The sequence below is a fragment of the Diceros bicornis genome, chromosome 23 (genome assembly GCF_020826845.1).
Source record: "Diceros bicornis minor isolate mBicDic1 chromosome 23, mDicBic1.mat.cur, whole genome shotgun sequence".
Taxonomy (NCBI): Eukaryota; Metazoa; Chordata; class Mammalia; order Perissodactyla; family Rhinocerotidae; genus Diceros; species Diceros bicornis.
This window is the reverse complement of record NC_080762.1, coordinates 26,324,115-26,340,962: the sequence shown is the minus strand read 5'-3', so window position 1 is coordinate 26,340,962 and position 16,848 is coordinate 26,324,115. Positions and strand designations below refer to the sequence as shown.

At 45.1% G+C, this 16,848-nt stretch overlaps 2 protein-coding genes across 2 annotated transcripts in view; both read left to right on the top strand.

The window, feature by feature from the left end:
- Window positions 1-8,267, top strand: part of FOXO3 (forkhead box O3) — a 122,285-nt gene extending 114,018 nt beyond the window's left edge. Inside the window, exon 4 of the mRNA XM_058566494.1 lies at window positions 3,464-8,267. The gene's annotated coding sequence lies outside the window, so the exon portion shown is untranslated. The remainder of the gene's footprint in view (window positions 1-3,463) is intronic.
- Window positions 1-16,848, top strand: part of CEP57L1 (centrosomal protein 57 like 1) — a 462,537-nt gene that overhangs the window by 14,958 nt on the left and 430,731 nt on the right. The window lies entirely within an intron of this gene.

The window sequence follows — 16,848 nt, the reverse complement described above, 5'->3', positions numbered from 1 at the left end:
AGGACAGTAGTAGGAACGTTTATGTTTTACTCCCCGAGTAAAGTTGGTTGGGGTTGTTATGTTTTGTGTAGAGTTTTTTGGAAGCATTGCCCTTAGAACATCATGTGATTTAGTGTAATAATGAGGCAGGAACTTCTCTTCCCTGTAGATGCCGAGACTAGAGAGGGATTTGCTCTCACCAGAGACAGGATGACAGCATCCATAGATTATTTTTAGAATGAGCCTTGTCATTTGGTTTCCCCATCTCATTTTCCTTGCATCAACAGCCTGATTTCAAACTCATTTATTGAGCTGGGAGGGAGACGGAGGGGATCTCCTTCCTATTAATAAAAGTCGCTGATGGGACAGGACATTTTCACGTTTATTGTTAGTTATCCTGTTGCCTAGTAACTGGAAGGTGATAGCCGTAATTCCCTTCAGCTGTGTGCTTCCTTTTCCTTCCAAAAGTTTTCTTAATCTGATGTGTTTTTAAACTTAGAAGGGCATCAACATATACACATAAACCTCACAGTTAACTAAAACATCTTACTTTAAACAATGTAAGAATGGTGGGAGCGTCACTGAAACCCACGAAACTTGTACCCAACCTCAGTATCATTAAATCCCCAGCTCAGTAGCCGGTCTCATCACTTCACGTGCTCACTCTATTCTTTCAGGCCTTGATGGAGTCAGATAAACATGTGCAAACATTGAGCCACCAAAGAGCGGTTAAAAATCGAAGGCAGATGAGGAGCTGCTTTCCTAAGGACTATTTTTCATCGTAAGGTCTTCCTAGTGAATGGTATTCTGTTGTTCCTCTTGGAAGGATGATTGTATTTCTGTTCAACATTTATCTGGCTCCTTTATGTTTTCATAATACTTTACAATCTATTTTCCTTGTATCACAGAGAAAACAAGGCGCCTTTCTGTTCTGTGGAGTGGGAGTTTCTTTATTAAATTTGCCCCCTGTGAGAGCTCCCTGTAAACCTGGGCCTGGACCTCTCCCACCTTATCCTCTAGGCACGAAGCCCGGTTCCTGAGCCAGCTGGGAGGCATAGCCTGTGAGCCCCCTGGGGAGCTCTAGGACATAGCGTCACAAGGGCCCCAAGCCTATTCTGCAGAAGGGGAAAGAGTGATGATCAGTGTGTCTCCTTTTTAATGATGAAATCCCCTGAAGATTCTGGTCTTTGGATGAAGGAATGGGTATTTGGCCTGGGGATTGTTGTTGCTTGTTGCTCTAGACTGCTCAGTGTGGGCCTCCTGCCCCTGGTTCCAGGGCTACTGCCCTGTTCTGCTTAGAATGATGCCATGCTGGGGGGTGGAGGTGCCCTCTGCCTCCTTCCCTCACGTGCTGACCCGGTGCCTGCATTAGAGCAGGCTGTGTGCTCGGCCTCTGTATTTGGGGAATGAAGTGTGCCACCTTTCCAGTACGCACTGGTTTCCGTGGCTGAATAATTAACACCAGAGGGAAGAGGGGGATGGGGTCTGAATTAGGTAATACTTTACAGCTTCTCCCGTGGCACTTACAGTAAGTGAGGATCGGGACTCGGGGACCAGAGTCCCCTGATGACTAATTGCATAGTGATGTTAGATTGTGGTTTATTAAGTGTTATTGTGAAGGGAAAAAAACGAATCTCCTTCCAAAGCACCCTATCTGCACCCTGTCCGTCATGCTCAGGGGTGCCAGGTGGAGTTGCTAGAATAGCACTGGTCCTAGCAGGCTAAATTCCTCACGGAGACTGAGATCTGTATCTAGTTTAGCTTTTTCTGCCTCTGAAATCAACAGGCCATTATCAAATAGTCCAGGATAATGTCTGATACCCTTACAAAGCAGAATACCTCCAAAAAAGCCATCAGCCAGGGAAACTAAAGACTGGGAATGGGTGGGAAGAAGGAGCCTCCTTTTCCTGCTTTATTGTCTCTGCCTCTGATAAAACAACCTGAGTTCTTCTATTTGGAGCCATGACAAGGGGAACTGTGACCATGGGTGTGGAACATTACAGATAGCACGCCCTGCCATCTTTCTGAATATTGGTAGTGAGAGGTAAGATGGCCAGCCCATCCAGCCACAGAAGAGATTGAAGTCACAATATACTTGTGAAAATTCCCAATGAACTTACGATAATATCTCCTCTAGAGGAGGGAGAAGCAGATGTCCCGTAACCTGTGTGTGTGAGCTTAGGGATGCATTTTTCATTACTGCTAACCTGATCTGGCGAAAAGATCGTGAGTTCCTGTTGCCTCACTGCCACTTTTCTATCTATTTCTTGGCCTAGAGCCATGTTTTTTCTACCAGGACAGCTGACACTGTCTCCGTAAACAAAAGGTCTCATGTCTTGAGGCCTGTCATCTCACTTCCTTTAGCTACATCTCTATGAGTATATTTTTTTTTTTAGTCTTCTACTTCAGTGGTCCCATGAAGTCTGATAAGACTTGTATAAATTCAGATGCTCTGAGAGGACCTCTTTTGTGCCTTACGTTGAAGACTGTTGGAGGCAAAATAATAATAATGTTGTTAATTGTTATAGGGATGTTTTGTGGGAGGTTTTTTTGGCCATATGTGTGGTATATAATTTTTTTTCTCTGCAGATTATTTATTTATTTATTTATTTTGTGAGGGAGATTAGCCCTGAGCTAACCTCTATTGCCAATCCTCCTCTTTTGCTGAGGAAGGTTGGCCCTGGGCTAACATCTGTGCCCATCTCCCTCTACTTTATATGCCGCCACAGCACGGCTTGACAAGCGGTGCGTTGGTGCGCGCCTGGGATCTGAACCTGCGAACCCCGGGCCGCCGCAGCGGAGCACACAAACTTAACCGCTACGCCACCAGGCCGGCCCCTGTCTGCAGATTTTTAACACAAAAAGCCAATTCCTAAAACAGCCCACTCAGAGATTACTTGATAGTGAGGGAAGGCAAGACTACCCCACCCAGCAGCACAGACTGCTTAAGCCTTTGTGGCAAGTGGCCATTTCATCTCCCCTGGTATTGGGATGTTAATGGAAGGCCGGTTAACAAGGTCGGTCCACATAGCCAGCCGGGTAGAACCAGAAAAGCATAGCTGGTCTGCTTAGGGTGACCAACTTCCCTGGTTTTAGCATGAAAGTCCTGTGTCCCAGGAAACCCGCAATCCAGAAGTCTAGAGCAAAACCCCACCTGCACCCTGGACATCCCTAACTTGAAAGGACCCACCACAGCACCCCTAATTTGCCTTTCTTTGTTAACCTCCCGAAGTGAATGGCCCCATTTTCTCTAGGCTTTTCAACTGGAGGGCATTTTGTAATCCAGCACAGAAAGAAGGTAAGTATTCTCCATGCTTTGTCATTAGGTTTGAAGGATTTTTGAAGCAACACAGCTTTACTCTGAGTCCCCTTGGCTCGGAGCTGGGTGAGGAGACGGGAAGCTGATGAATTGTGAGCCTGAGATGCCCACTCTTGCTATTTGAATGTCCTTAATCATCTCTGGTTTTCTTTTCTCCTCCTGTAGACCCTCAAACTGACACAAGACCTACAGAGAAAACCCTTTGCCAAATCTGCTCTCAGCAAGTGGACAGTGATACCGTTTACAGCTTAACACCTTTGTGAATCCTGCACCATTTTCCTAACCCAGCAGAGACTGTTAATGGCCCCTTACCCTGGGTGAAGCACTTACCCTTGGAACTGAACTCTCTAAAGTATGCAAACTCTTCCTTGTATGGGGTGATGAGCCATCTGCCAGCGAAGGACAAGCACCCTGTTAGCACCACCCACCCTCGTCCAGAGCACACCGTGAGCCCCCTTGGGCAAAGCCGTGGTGTTTTAATATCTCGATGGTTTATGGGATGTTCTAAGTGTTGTTTTTGTGTCTGTTTTCCTTTGACTTTCTGAGTTTTTCACATGCTTTAACTTGCAGTATTTTTATGTTAAAATGTTAATCATCCTTACCCTGACAAATTTAAAAACAGAAGGAAAATGTTGTACCAGTTACCATTCTGGCTTTGGGCGTCACAAGCATTTGAGCCCATAGAACTTCATAAACTAACAAATTACATAAACTAGAGGGAGATTTTCTTTCTTCTTTTGTTTGGTAGAAAACTATCCTTTTCTAGAAACTGAACAATGGCACAACTGTTTGCTGTGTGCACCAGTCCAGGACTGAACCCTGCACAGGCAGAACGGATGGAGCTCGGCGTCCGACCCAGTGTGTTTCAGGAATGAGTCGGGGTGTTCAGGGGCCGAGATCCCCCACACCTGGTCTGCAGTTGCCAGATCCATAGGGCCTGTGGTCTCCTGTCAGTATCCTCAGCTAATGCAGTGAACAGTGATGGTGTGTTGGTTAGAAATTAGGATCTTTTCAAGGAAGAAATCAGCTCAGCTATCCACTCGTTGCCAAATGCCACTAAAGGATTTAGTTTTTAGGAGAAAAGACAAGGAAAAAAAGTAGTCCTGTTTTGCTTTGCAGAAGAAATGAACTTAACAGGTGAGCATTAAGCCTGCAGTGAGAAATATGTGAAAAGTACAAACCCAAGTCACTATTTTCCGAAATACACACCCTTGATTATTTTCAGCTTTGCTGTGTATAATCTGATCCACTAGATGTGTATGAGTGACAGGCAATAGCATACAAACTGATTTTTTTTATATATATATAAGCTTAGATTGTAATTGTACAAGTGACACGATGGAAGTACAAAATAGGGCAGTTTTGACTTTTTTTCTCCCACTTTCTTGCTTCAGTGGATTTCATTTTATTTTGTTTTCAAAAAGTTATGGTGCTGTATAGGTGCTTTCTGTTTAACCCGGGAAGTGTGATTATCTTAGTGACCCTCTTTGGTAGACAGAATAGTTGGGAACACCTTTGGTACATATGAAACTGGTGTAGGGATGCTCTGATTAGCACAGCATATGCATACTTCTCCAAAGTGGTATATGAAGACTCTTTTCTTTGCATAAAAAGCATTAGGCATATAAATGTATAAATATATTTTATTCATGTACAGTACAAAAATGGAACATTCTGCATGGACGTTAGGAATACAGGCTAGTATTTCAGCACAGACCTGCCTGCATGAGTTCTCGCAGACGCTTGCACCGTGCAGTGGGCACTGACTCCCTCCCACCAACACAGACGTGCCACCTGACCCCCTGCACCCAACACCGGCCACCAGGGGCCCCCTTGTGTACCTTTGCTTTATAATTCTTCTGGGGGTGACATTGGTGGTGATAACAGCTCCTAGCATCATGAAAGTTCCATTTGGTATTGTCACACGTCTCGCCCACCTCGCTTGGGTTGTCCTGTTTGATGGCCCTGTTGATTTCACCCTGCCTTTTCCTGAATCTGTAAATTGTCGTGCAATTGTGGTTATGGTAGACCTGTAGCGTATCGCCTTTTCTAAACTGCTACAAGTTTATAATCTTCATTTTAAAAGTACATATAATTTTTAAAAATATGTATTCTATTGGTCTGCTTGTCAGTGAGACAGACTTTTGCTTACTATATTCCTTTGTAATAATGCTAGCCATTGCCTCGATTCTTTGGGAGTCTGCTGTACACGAGAACTGTCCGGTGTCAGTGAAAGAGGGCTGCCTCTCTGGGTTCCCAAGTGCAGCTGCCCTGGCTGGAGGGAGAAGCAGTTCAGAGACAGCGACAGTAGCTGGGGTGGGGAGGTGAGGGGGTTATCGGATGCAAGGGAGAATCCAGAGTGCTTCCAACAGGAGGGCCTTGAGAATTTCTCTCCTGAGCTCGAAGAAACAAGCAAACTGAAAAGTAGTAATTTGCCTTTGCAGTTTTATAGACCCTGGGAGCTACTTTGGGAGAAAGAAAGGCAACCCTCAAATGTGTTTTGACTTTAAAATGTTGAATTCCTTTCAGACATGTGGCATCTCATTTATTCTCTTTTTTTCCCAATGTTTGTTAGATTTCAGGCAGAATGCCTTACAAAATGTCCCAGAACCAGATTATAATTTAATCTAAAACAGCTGAGGGAGGGACAGAGGCAGTATGAGAGCCGGGCAGCCATGGAGCAGATCAGCCAAATGGAGGGGGAAGGGTGCTTTGAATTTTTTTTTTTTTTCTTTAATTCAAACAGCTTCTACGTTTAGAGCATTGTGGAGATCTGAAATCAGGGCAAAGTCAAGTGCCAGCATCCATCCCAGGAGGGGGTCAGGCAAGAATGAAATAGTTAGGCCCGTCCAGGATCATAGCAGCCCCACTCGTACCCTTGGTCACCTTCAGCTGGCCACCCACCCAGAGGCCAGCTTCCGTAGACTAACTGAGTTCCCAGGCAGTTAGACTGGGTAGAGGTGTGACCTGAGCCCTCTGTCTCTTATATTGAGACCCCACTTTCAGGAAGGGCCAACTGTTGGCCACCATGTGGAGGTGAGTGTCACGGGTCCCTCACAGTTTCCTGATCTGGAGCATCTCAGAGGAATACTTAGGAGCCTCCGAGGGCAGCAGCTGTAATGTTTGCAGCCCAATGAGAACTATCCAAAGCTACCCTCAGCCTCTAAATAAGCTGCTCTAGGGAGCCTTCCACTTGTTGATGGGAAATTAGAAAGGAGAGTTACTAATGTTGAAAACATGACATGCACTCTGGGGCCCTGTGGTTCTCTTCAGGGCTCCAGGACCGGATCCCTTTTACCAAAGTTAGAAAAGAGCTTTATCACAAGCCTTCACTGTCCCGGTGTGAGGACTGACTGCCAGGTTCAGCGTACCGCAGTAACTGGGAATGAATCTGAGGTCGATTTCCTGTATTGCTTCCTCTGCAATATGATGATTGCTGAAACACATATTTTGAAAAATTTCAGAAGTTTGTCTTTCCTGTTAACGGGAGGATCGTGCACACACGTAGTCCAAAGTTGACTGGTGTGTGTGTCTGTTTGTGTGTTGAGTTTTGGCATTACGTGTGTGTCACTCCCCTACCCTGAGGAGAAGCCCTCATGGCCCACTGCTCAGGACAGGTACGCCCAGTCTCAGGGTGTCATTTCAGGTGGCTTCTGAACTTGTTAAAGATGGTAGGGACAGACTTGGTCTCGATCTAAAGAACCCCACTTAAAGAATAAGGAACATTTGAATCTCTTGGAAGGACCGTCAAGAGTTAAGCAGACAGCCAGTCTCATTTTTTTGCTGATGCCACGGGCTGGTGGGGGAAAGAAAAATGTTACCCTTTCTCTCTCAAAGCAGAAACAAAACCCTGACAGCTGTGAACTCTGATTTCCTTTTTCCTGCTGTATTTGGGGAACATTGTATGATTAGGCATAACGTTTTTTAAAAAAATTAAGAAAAGCAAATTTTTTTGTAGAAATACAGTCACTGGCAAAGAGGTACGAGAAAGCCAGCCTCTCCTGGAGACTGGGGGAGGCAGGCACGAGGCGGGGAAAGTGAAGGCTTTGTGAAATCATGTCTGTCAAACAAGAGCCAAAAGCAGATGCCCAAGTAACTGAAAAGAGTTTTTTATATTGGAACTAAATCTTTCATGGGTAACATGTTATGCAGGTTGAATGAATGAAATATTTCCTCTTGTTCAGTTTTATTTTTATGTATTTTTCTTTGATGAATGATTGGTTCCGAGGCCTTTGCCACACTCCAGAAATACTTGTGTGGCTGCTTTAAAAAACTGTGTGTCTGGTCACTTATTTCTCTAAAATTATTTCATTGCCTGGCAATCAGTCTTCTCTCATATACTTGTCCTAGCACATGAGGTACACGGGAAATGTAAACAGATGTGAAGGAGGACCAGAAAAATTAGTTAATATTAAAAATAAAAAATGTATTGTGCGTTTTGGCTTCACATGTTTAACTTTTTTTAAGAAAAAAAGTTGCATGAATGGAAAAAAAAATCTGTATACAGTATCTGTAAAACTGTCTTATCTGTTTCAATTTCTTGCTCATACCCCATACAAACTAGAATGAAATATGGTGCATGGCCATATTCAAACACGTAAGAGTCAAGCAGCTGACACTTTGGTTTGAAGCACCTCATCCTTTCTTTCAAGGCGAACACTATCATATTGCGTTCTTACTGAGGATCTTGTCTAACTATATGTTGCCATGAATTAACTCTACCACTTTTCTTCTCAAGAATCAAAACCAGTTTGATTTGGGATTCTTCCCCTTTCCAAATGAAATAGAGACTCAGTACTTACTTCCCTTGGTGTTTGTAGATATTGCTTTGTGTATTCCATTTAAAACTGTAATCTAGTTTGTAAAAGAGATGATGACGCATGTAAATAAAGCATCAATGACACTCTATCTTATTCCAAGAAGTCCTTTGTTCTCCCTCCCCCTTTGTTTAACCCCAGAAATGAAATAGCTGAGTTTATCTCCAGGTCTTCCCGTGGAATTACTTCACAGGCTACGAGAGGCACAAAGCTGAGATACTCTATCGTGAGATTTCCAAAGTAAATGAGTCAAGCAGACTTTTTCTCTGGCCCACTTTTGACCTCCACAGACAACCAGACAATTTAATAAAAGCAGATTGATGGTGTGTTCATGATGGCTGATAGCCACTTTTGGCGTGCGCTGAGTCATGTCGCCCTGGAGGAGCTTCTAAATAGGGAGGCGAGATATAGACTCGCTGCCTTCACTGAGTGTCAGAGGTTTTGCCCAGCTAAGTGTTGGCCCTAATGAGGTCCTCCTCATGTGAGTCCAGCAGGTGACTCGGTCATCGACAGTGCCCTCCTGCATATCGAAAGTCAAGCACAGTACTTCAGTTTTCTGGTGACAACAGCGTAAATATTTTTTCTGTGTACACGTTTAACTCGCAGCCAAGTTAGGGGGAACTCCACCCCATTGTAAAACTATTCCTAGTAGCTTGAGTTGTGTTTTTCATTTTAATAGATGTGTTATAAAAATTATTCAGCTTATAGAAACCCTCTAAGATTTGGTTCAAAGTCCCAAGCAACATGATGGACTCTTGGATCAAGTAGGTGAAAAATATCTTGAAGTTTGCCCTTTGGGATCAGTTCTACACTGGTGGAGAGTCATACTTTTCTAAGTTTGTCCTTACCGTTGTTTTAATTACCTATAGATAAAACCTCAACGTCTAATACCAAAGCCAGCTGGCAGAAGGTATTTCATTTGACATTGCCACCCAGTTTTGATTTTGTCTCCCAAAAGATTAAAGATGGAAATCCAATACCAGCTATCACAAGATTCTTGATAGAGTTCTCTACAACCAAAAACTAATTAAACTTAGTGATCAACAATTACTAAGTCGATCTCAACTGTGGCAGTGGGCCAGACCGTGTAATGGACACCAAGAGAACTAGGACTGTGCCCTGCCCTCCATAAGTTCATCCTCCAGGTATACTCTATCTGCTCCACCTGGGCGAGTAAAGAGCTAATTCTTGCTGACTCCCTGCTTCAAAAGAGGAAGAATTTGGACTAGTTCATCTCTCAAACACTAGAGGTTTGATTTCGCAAATGTTGAAGTAGTGAAGACAAGCCTTTAGGATAGCAAATGTGACATGTACCTACCAAGTCACCCACACCACCTTGGAATACAAGGGTCAAGCGGGGAGGAAGGTAGAATCCATAGCCACTACCTGCCAGACCCTCCACCCCCCTCACCCACTCCCCTAGGACGTGGAAAAGTAGGGAGATGGCGGTGGGGGAGGTCTGTGGCACCCTGGGTGCCTCTCAGCTCAGCCTGTGGTGGGAACTGGAAGGGTATTTGAAGTGTGGAGGTGAAGAGGAGCATTCAGAAGGGGAGCACAGCCCCCTCCCGCTCTGCTTCCATCTCCAAAGAGAAGCAACAGTGCTGAGTTCCGAAGACTGGACACATTTGGAGCTGGAGGAAGAGGAGTCCTTCCACCTGGATTTTCCTCATTTGAATGTTAAAAGAAGACTATCAGCAATATTTAGATCTGAAGAAAATTAGATTGTGTGTGTATGTAGTTCTGCCTAATGGCTATCACATAGTAATAGTCCAAAACTTTGTTTTTGCCCTCCTTCTCTGAGGACTTGCTAGAAACACTGCAATCATCCCCACTTTTCTTCCCACTCGGGGAAGAAAAATCTCAATGCCTTAATATTGGTACAGGAACTCCACTGTGAGTTCATCCATCCCACCAGCATCTACTGTGTGCCAGTCACTGTGTTTGTCCTAGGGACACGAGCCTAAAGCGTCTGAACTGAAATATGTGGGCCTGCTGGCATGAGTTCTTGAGTGGATGAATCCCATGGATGCTTTAAGGGTGTTATGGAGGGACAGAGGAATTAGAGTGGAGGTAGCCCAGAGGAAGTGAACTTTTGAGTAGAAAGGCGGAGGTGGATCAGGCTTTCTAGCTGAAGTAATGAGTCTTGGGGACAAAGGCCGGAGGCAAGAAAGATTGGAACGTATTCAGGAAACAGTAGTGGGTTTGTTTGGGACTTAAAGAGCTCAAAGAAGACAGGTGAGAAGTCAGGCAAGAAAAGTAGGCCTCCAGAAAATTCCAGACCAAGTCGCTTGGATTCTGCTAGTGGAATGGGAAGCCAGCAGGGCAGGGACCTGATCAGGGTGGGCCCTCAGGCACACTGTGGAGGTGGATCCTAGAAGGAGGATGTTGAAGAAATGAGAAGTCATGGTTATTCTAGAACTATCTTCACAACATGCTACCCACAGAAAATGATGTTTATGTGGCCCCTGGGTTGACAGAGAAAGCTGCTCCAGGTCTCAGTCCTCTCGCAGGCACAGGCCCTACAGGCTGCCCCCAAGGGCTGAGGGATCCGTAGCTCAGCAGCTCTGTAACTTTCCAACTGAGTTGAGAAGCCCTGATCTAGAAGAAATCACTAGAAACTTGGTAATGGTTAAGTCTAGGGGACAGAGGTATGGGACTTTGGCTTTCAACTCTTCACCTTGTGTACTATTTTAATTTATCAAAATGGGAGCGTGTTACTTTTATAAAGATAATTGTAGTTTCTGAAGAGCCTAGGTGGAGAGGCTAGCTTTGACTCCTCTTCTGAGACTGGAGGGCATAAGGAATAACTGGGAGAAGGTATTGGGGAACAAAAGTGGAGATAATGACGTAACTGTACTGTTTAAAAGAAATCTGATAAATGAATATGGTAGGATCATGGCAAAGTTGTGTCTTCATAACTTTGGGTTTCCATAATTTCCTCCTATTAACATCTTGAATATCATAGTATATGAAATACCTAATCAGAACAAAGGAATATATGCATCTATTAAAACAATAATTATGACAACTATTCATATACATAGCAAATGCTCATCTCAGATGCACTCTTAAAAATGTAATTATCCATTGCTCTTATATTATAACCTTATATATTGATAGAAGAAAAATAAAGAGCAGAATAGAAATAGCACATGCCAGCATAAACTATGCCTGGGGAGAGGTACTAAAAGGTAAAATGCAAAAATTGAAATACTTCTTGTGTTCTGGACACTTTTGGCCTCAACACTAGACTCGGGACCTCAACTATTGTCACCATGAATAAGATTTAAATGTTCCTCAGTCACTCCCTCCAAATGCAAAGTCAGAGGGCACCTGAGCCACCTGCTGCTCGAGCCCCAGCTGGTAGGGGCTCAGAAACCCTGGCCCCCTCCAGTTGGGGAGGGAGGGCTCTTCCTCCCACCAAGATGCACCCACTGGGTAACCCCCCAAGTAAGGAGAGGGTTCTCATGCTGGGACCTGTCCCCAGAAGACAAACGTCCGTTGTATTCTCACAACTGGGTTATGGAAATTCTTTGTCAAAATTATCTTCATTTTGTTGCACTGTATTTTTAAATATTTTGAAAGGTAATGCATTCACATGATTCAAAAGCCAGAAAGCATATAGATACAGGGAATGTTTTCTTCCCATCCCTGTCTGGTTCTCTGCCTAGTTCCTCCCACCCCAAAGTTTCTTGTGTATCTTTCCAGAATTTCTTATGCATCTACAAGCAATAAAAACACAGATTCTTATTTTCCTCTTTTTATTACAAAAAGTACATTATACATACTGTTCAGCATCTTGCTTTGTTAATGATTTGTTCACACATGGAGGAAATGTAGGTACACAGAAAGCCTCCTCATTTTTATAGTTGCATAGTATTCCATTGTATTATTGCATCATAATTCATTTAATCAATAGTCCCCTATCGACAGACACTGGACATTGCATTGTTTCTAAATGTTTGTTATTATCAGCAACACTGCAGTGAATAACCATATACATATATTACATACGTGTACAAGAATCTTTGTAGGATTAATACCCAAACGTGGCATCACTGGATCAAAGGGTATGTATACATTTGCAATTTTGATAGAGATGGACCAAATTGCCCTCCAATGGACCAATTCACAACACCAGCAATATATGAGAATCCCTGTTTTCCCATAGCTTCATATTTTTAATGTTGTGAAAATTAAATTGCAAGTCTGTTTTCCCCTCTCCTGCTCCAAGCTCCTTTGTTTTAAGTCCACATCTAAGGTAATGAGGGCCTGGTGAGAGTGAGGAGTTGGGGATGGGAGAGGGGCTTAGGAGGTAGACTCAGGGTGGCCTGGTGACCGCTGGGGAGGGAGAGGAGCTCTCGGCACTCAAAGCTGAACACCCGTCCTTGTGCCAGCCCGCTAAAGAGTCATGCTGCCAACCTGCCCATCCAGTCTGGCCACAGGCTCCTCCCCTCACGCCACCAGCTTGGACTGCCCAACCTCAGAGTCAGCAGCCTGGCCTCACAGCTGCACTCCTTCACCTCCCAGAATTCCAGAGGGGAGCTGTCACCCCAAGGAAACAAGTCTGGTCTCTTTGGCACCAAACCACACACCTAGATCTATTCATAGCAAGATTGCACAACCAGCTGGAGAACAGCCCAGCCGGGCATGGGGAGAGTGGTGCTGCTCCTGAGCCCGGCCCTGACCCACCAGTGCCCCTGGGCAAGGCTTCCAGCTTTCAGAGAGGGGCTGCCCCCATGGCTCCTCCTCCCAAGTGGGGGGAACCTGCTCCTCCAAAGGAGAAGCTCTAACACCGCCCACAGCTGGCACCCTGTGAGCCCTCCTGCCCTACTGTACATGGCATCTGGGATAAGAGAGGGGCCTCTCTTTAGTGAATGCAGAAACCAGGAGGCAGGCTTTTACAAAAGAGGAAACTGAGTCGCTTTACAAGTAAGGCCTTTATGTCTCTGGGGAGCCGGAGTCCTGGAGGAGGGGAGAGAAACTCAGCTTTGGGCTGACAGACCTTGATTTGAACCCAGCCCTGCCGTTCACCAGCTGAATGATGATAGGAGAGTCAGTTAACGTCCCTGGGCCTCTGCTTTCTCATTTGTGAAATGAGAACAAGGCTGCCTGTGTTGTGGGTTGTGAGGATCACCAGAGAGAGAGCCCGTGAAGTGCGGCAGCACGCTTCCAGCAAGTCAGCAGCAAGCCCTTCGTCAAAAGTCCTTTCCCTTTATACACAGCCCATTGGCTACACTCTGTAGGGTGTTGGTTTTTTATCATATAACAACATAAAACAAAATTTGACATATTAATAAGCCCCATCAGTATGATTACATTGCATATAATTAAGCATAAAAGGTAACCAACTCGTACAGTTTTTCTGCTCTCATTTTCTTCGATGTTCTTCAGGTTCTGTTGGCAGCAGGCATGCTCATGGCCCATGTCCTCCGTCCTGTGTACCATAGAATCATTATCATTATCACAAAGAACTCAAATGTCATGGCAAATACAGGTTGGAAGACTTGTTTCTAGTCCTGGATCTGCCACTAAACACTGTGTGGCCTTGAGTGAGTCACTTCCTTTTCTGTGGGTGTTAGTTTCCCTGTCTGCAAAGTCCACTTCATGAACTCCTTACTTCATAAAGCTGTCATGATGAGCCCAGAAATGGAGCACACGCCTTACCAACCACAAAGCACGTATCAGAACCACAGATGCTGCCTCGAGTCAGGAAATTGGCAAATGTTAATACTCTCATTTTCCAGAAGGGAAATGGGGGCAGAGTCCAAAGTGGGCTTAAAGGTTCATGATTTCTTACTGCAACCCACCCCTCTGCTCCAGGCCTTCAAAGCTACACAACTAAGAAAGGGAGAAAAGGAAAAGAGTGGAAGAGAGAGAAAAAGAGAGATGATGGAAGTAGAGGGGGGAGGTGGGGTGTGGCATGGAGAGTGAGGAAAGAGTGGCTTGTTCTGTGGTGTCCATTTCAGAGGAGGTGGTGTGCCCTACACAGATGTTAGCCCTGTGACCCGTCTGGTGTTACGAGTCTCTCCAGTTTCTGTCCTAAAGAAGTGAAATGATACAGGGGCCTGTGGTGGCCCAGCTGGGAGGTCTCTCAGGCACAGACAGGAGGCCAGGGCGATTGCTGCTAGTTTTAAGGGTGCAGGGAATGGTGGCAGGCTGAGACCCTCCCATACAATGAAGGGAAACTGTCCCCTGGCCTGTGTGTGTGTGTGTGTGAGACAGAGAGAGAGAGAGAGGCCCTCTGATGTTGCTGTCTCTAGGATGGGCCAGGATGGCATCTCTTCAATAGACTCCTTCCTGCCCAGGGTACTCTCGTGGCCCTGCTGGGTGTTTGGAGAATTGAATTAAAGAGAATCTACCCTGGTGGTTTGAAGCTTTTAATTGCTGTGTTTGTACCTCCCTGAGTGTAAAGGTTCAGGCTCCTTTCCCAGGCTTGGCTCTGCCCAAGGCTAGTGCCATCTTTGGGGAACTAAAAAAACTTCCCTGGGTGGTGGACCCACCACTTGGGCCTGATTTTGTATACAGTCATGTGCCACATAACGACATTTTGGTCAACGACAGACTGCATATACAATGGCGGTCCCGTGAGATTAGTACCGTATAGCCTAGGTGTGCAGTAGGCTAAACTATCTAGGTTTGTCTAAGTAAACTCTGTGATGTTCGCACAACTACAAAATTGCCTAATGATGCATTTCTCAGAATGTATCCCCATCGTTAAGCAACACATGGCTGTAATTAGGTTCTTGTTGATAGAAGCCACTTGTTAACTACAGAACTCAAAGCAAATATAACTTTCATAATGGGAAGATTTTTGTGTAATAATAAATGCATGATGAGAAAACAATCCTTTGTAAGAACATGTAGACTGCCACTTGCAAGGCCCCGTGGTGTGGTGAGAAGCATATGGACTTGGGAATAGACACAGTTTTAGGGCCTTATCCTCTCCAAGCTTCCTGTCCTTATCTCTTTCCTGGGGATAATAATAGTACCCCCTTCTAGGATGCTTACAAGGATTAGAGTGAGTGCATATAAAACGCCTACTTATTTATTCAGCTGTAATTCAACATATATTTATTGAGGGCCTACTATGTGCTGGCACTATGCTCGAGTTAGTGGTGAAGAACTCAGGCTTTAGAGGAAGAAAAGGAGGGAGATGAATAGGCATCTGGCTCTGCCTGTGTAACCTTAAGTAGGTTAGCCCCCTGCACCTCAGTTTTCTCATCTGCAAAATAGAGATGATAATAATAACCCTACCTCGTCATGTTGTTGTGAGGATTAAGTGAGGGGATGTGTGGACAGCGCTTAGAACAGTATCTGGCACATAGTAAGTGCTTGCTAAACCCAGCTATATTTATTAGTACACTGGAAATTGTGCAATATCATAGATCACAGATTTTGTAATTAGGTCTCTAAAATGAACTATACCCTATCCAAAGAAAAAGAAGAGCAGATTTTTCAAAATGAGCTCCGTGGGCCATGTGTATCAGGAAGCCATGAGGGAGCTTGCTAAAAATTCAGATTCCTTAGGTTCATTCCAGAAGTGCTTAAACAGAATCTCATGGGGCCTAAAATTCCGCCTTTTCAAACATTGTTTTCTATTACACTAAAGTTTGAAAATCCCTGGGAGTACAAGGTGAAAATTCTCATTCACTTAGGGGCATCCTCTGTGGTAGACAGAATAATGGCCCCTCAAAGGTTCCATGTCCCAGTCCCTGGAACCTGTGAATGTGTTGGGTTATACAGCAAGGGGGGGATTCAGGTTGCTAATTAGTGAACTTTAAAATAAGGAGATTATCTGCCCAATGTAATCCCAAGGGTCCTTAAATGGGATAGAAGGAAACAGAAGAGTTAGAATCAGAGAGATGGCATTGTAAGGAAGACTCCACTGGCTTTGAAGATGGAGGATGGGGCCACAGGCCAAGGATGAGGGCAGCCTCTAGAAACCAGAAAAGACAAGAAAAGGAATTCTTTTCTGTGCCTCCAAAAGGAACACAGTCCTGCTTGATTTTAGCCCAGTGAGACCCACTCTGGACTTCTGACCTCTGGAATAGTAAGATAATAAATTTGTGTTTTTTAAGCCACTAAGTTTGTGGTGATTTGTTACAGCAGCAACAGGAAGTGAACATGTCCTCCTCAGAAGGACTGCCACTCGATCTGGAAGACACATGAGGTGCAGCTGTAGGCTAGGGTGGGACCCTTGGCTAAGGGGAGCTGCAAGGAAGGGGAACCAGCCGCTCAGTTCAAGGGCTGTCCTCATGGCTTTGCTGACCCCCTCTGCCATTTGTTCCTTGTTCATTTACACTCTGGTGCTTGGGACAGCTGTTGAGCAAGACTCTTGTACATCAAGGAGGCTCAGAGTGTCTATAAATTGCCAACAATCCTGAGGCCCAAAGGATTTCTCTCATGCTTCCCATCCCAATCAAGAGGGCCTGGAGCACCTGAGAATAGCACAATTGGTTCTTCTCAGAGCGCTGAGGAAAGAGAAAGGAATACGCCAGGAGGCCCCGGACTGGAGCGGGGCAGTCCTTGCCCACACCCATTCTCCGGAGATGAGAACACGAAGGGCAGTTCTCCCACCCACATCCTCCCAAGGGGACGCACTGCTGGGCTCCTGGGCCTCTCGTCTCCTTGCTCTCCCCGGGGTCCTCCAGCACTGGACTTCCCCGCAGCCTTTCCTCCTTCTCTCCCCCTCCCACTCCTTGCCCTGTCCCCTCACCTTCTCTGCTCTCA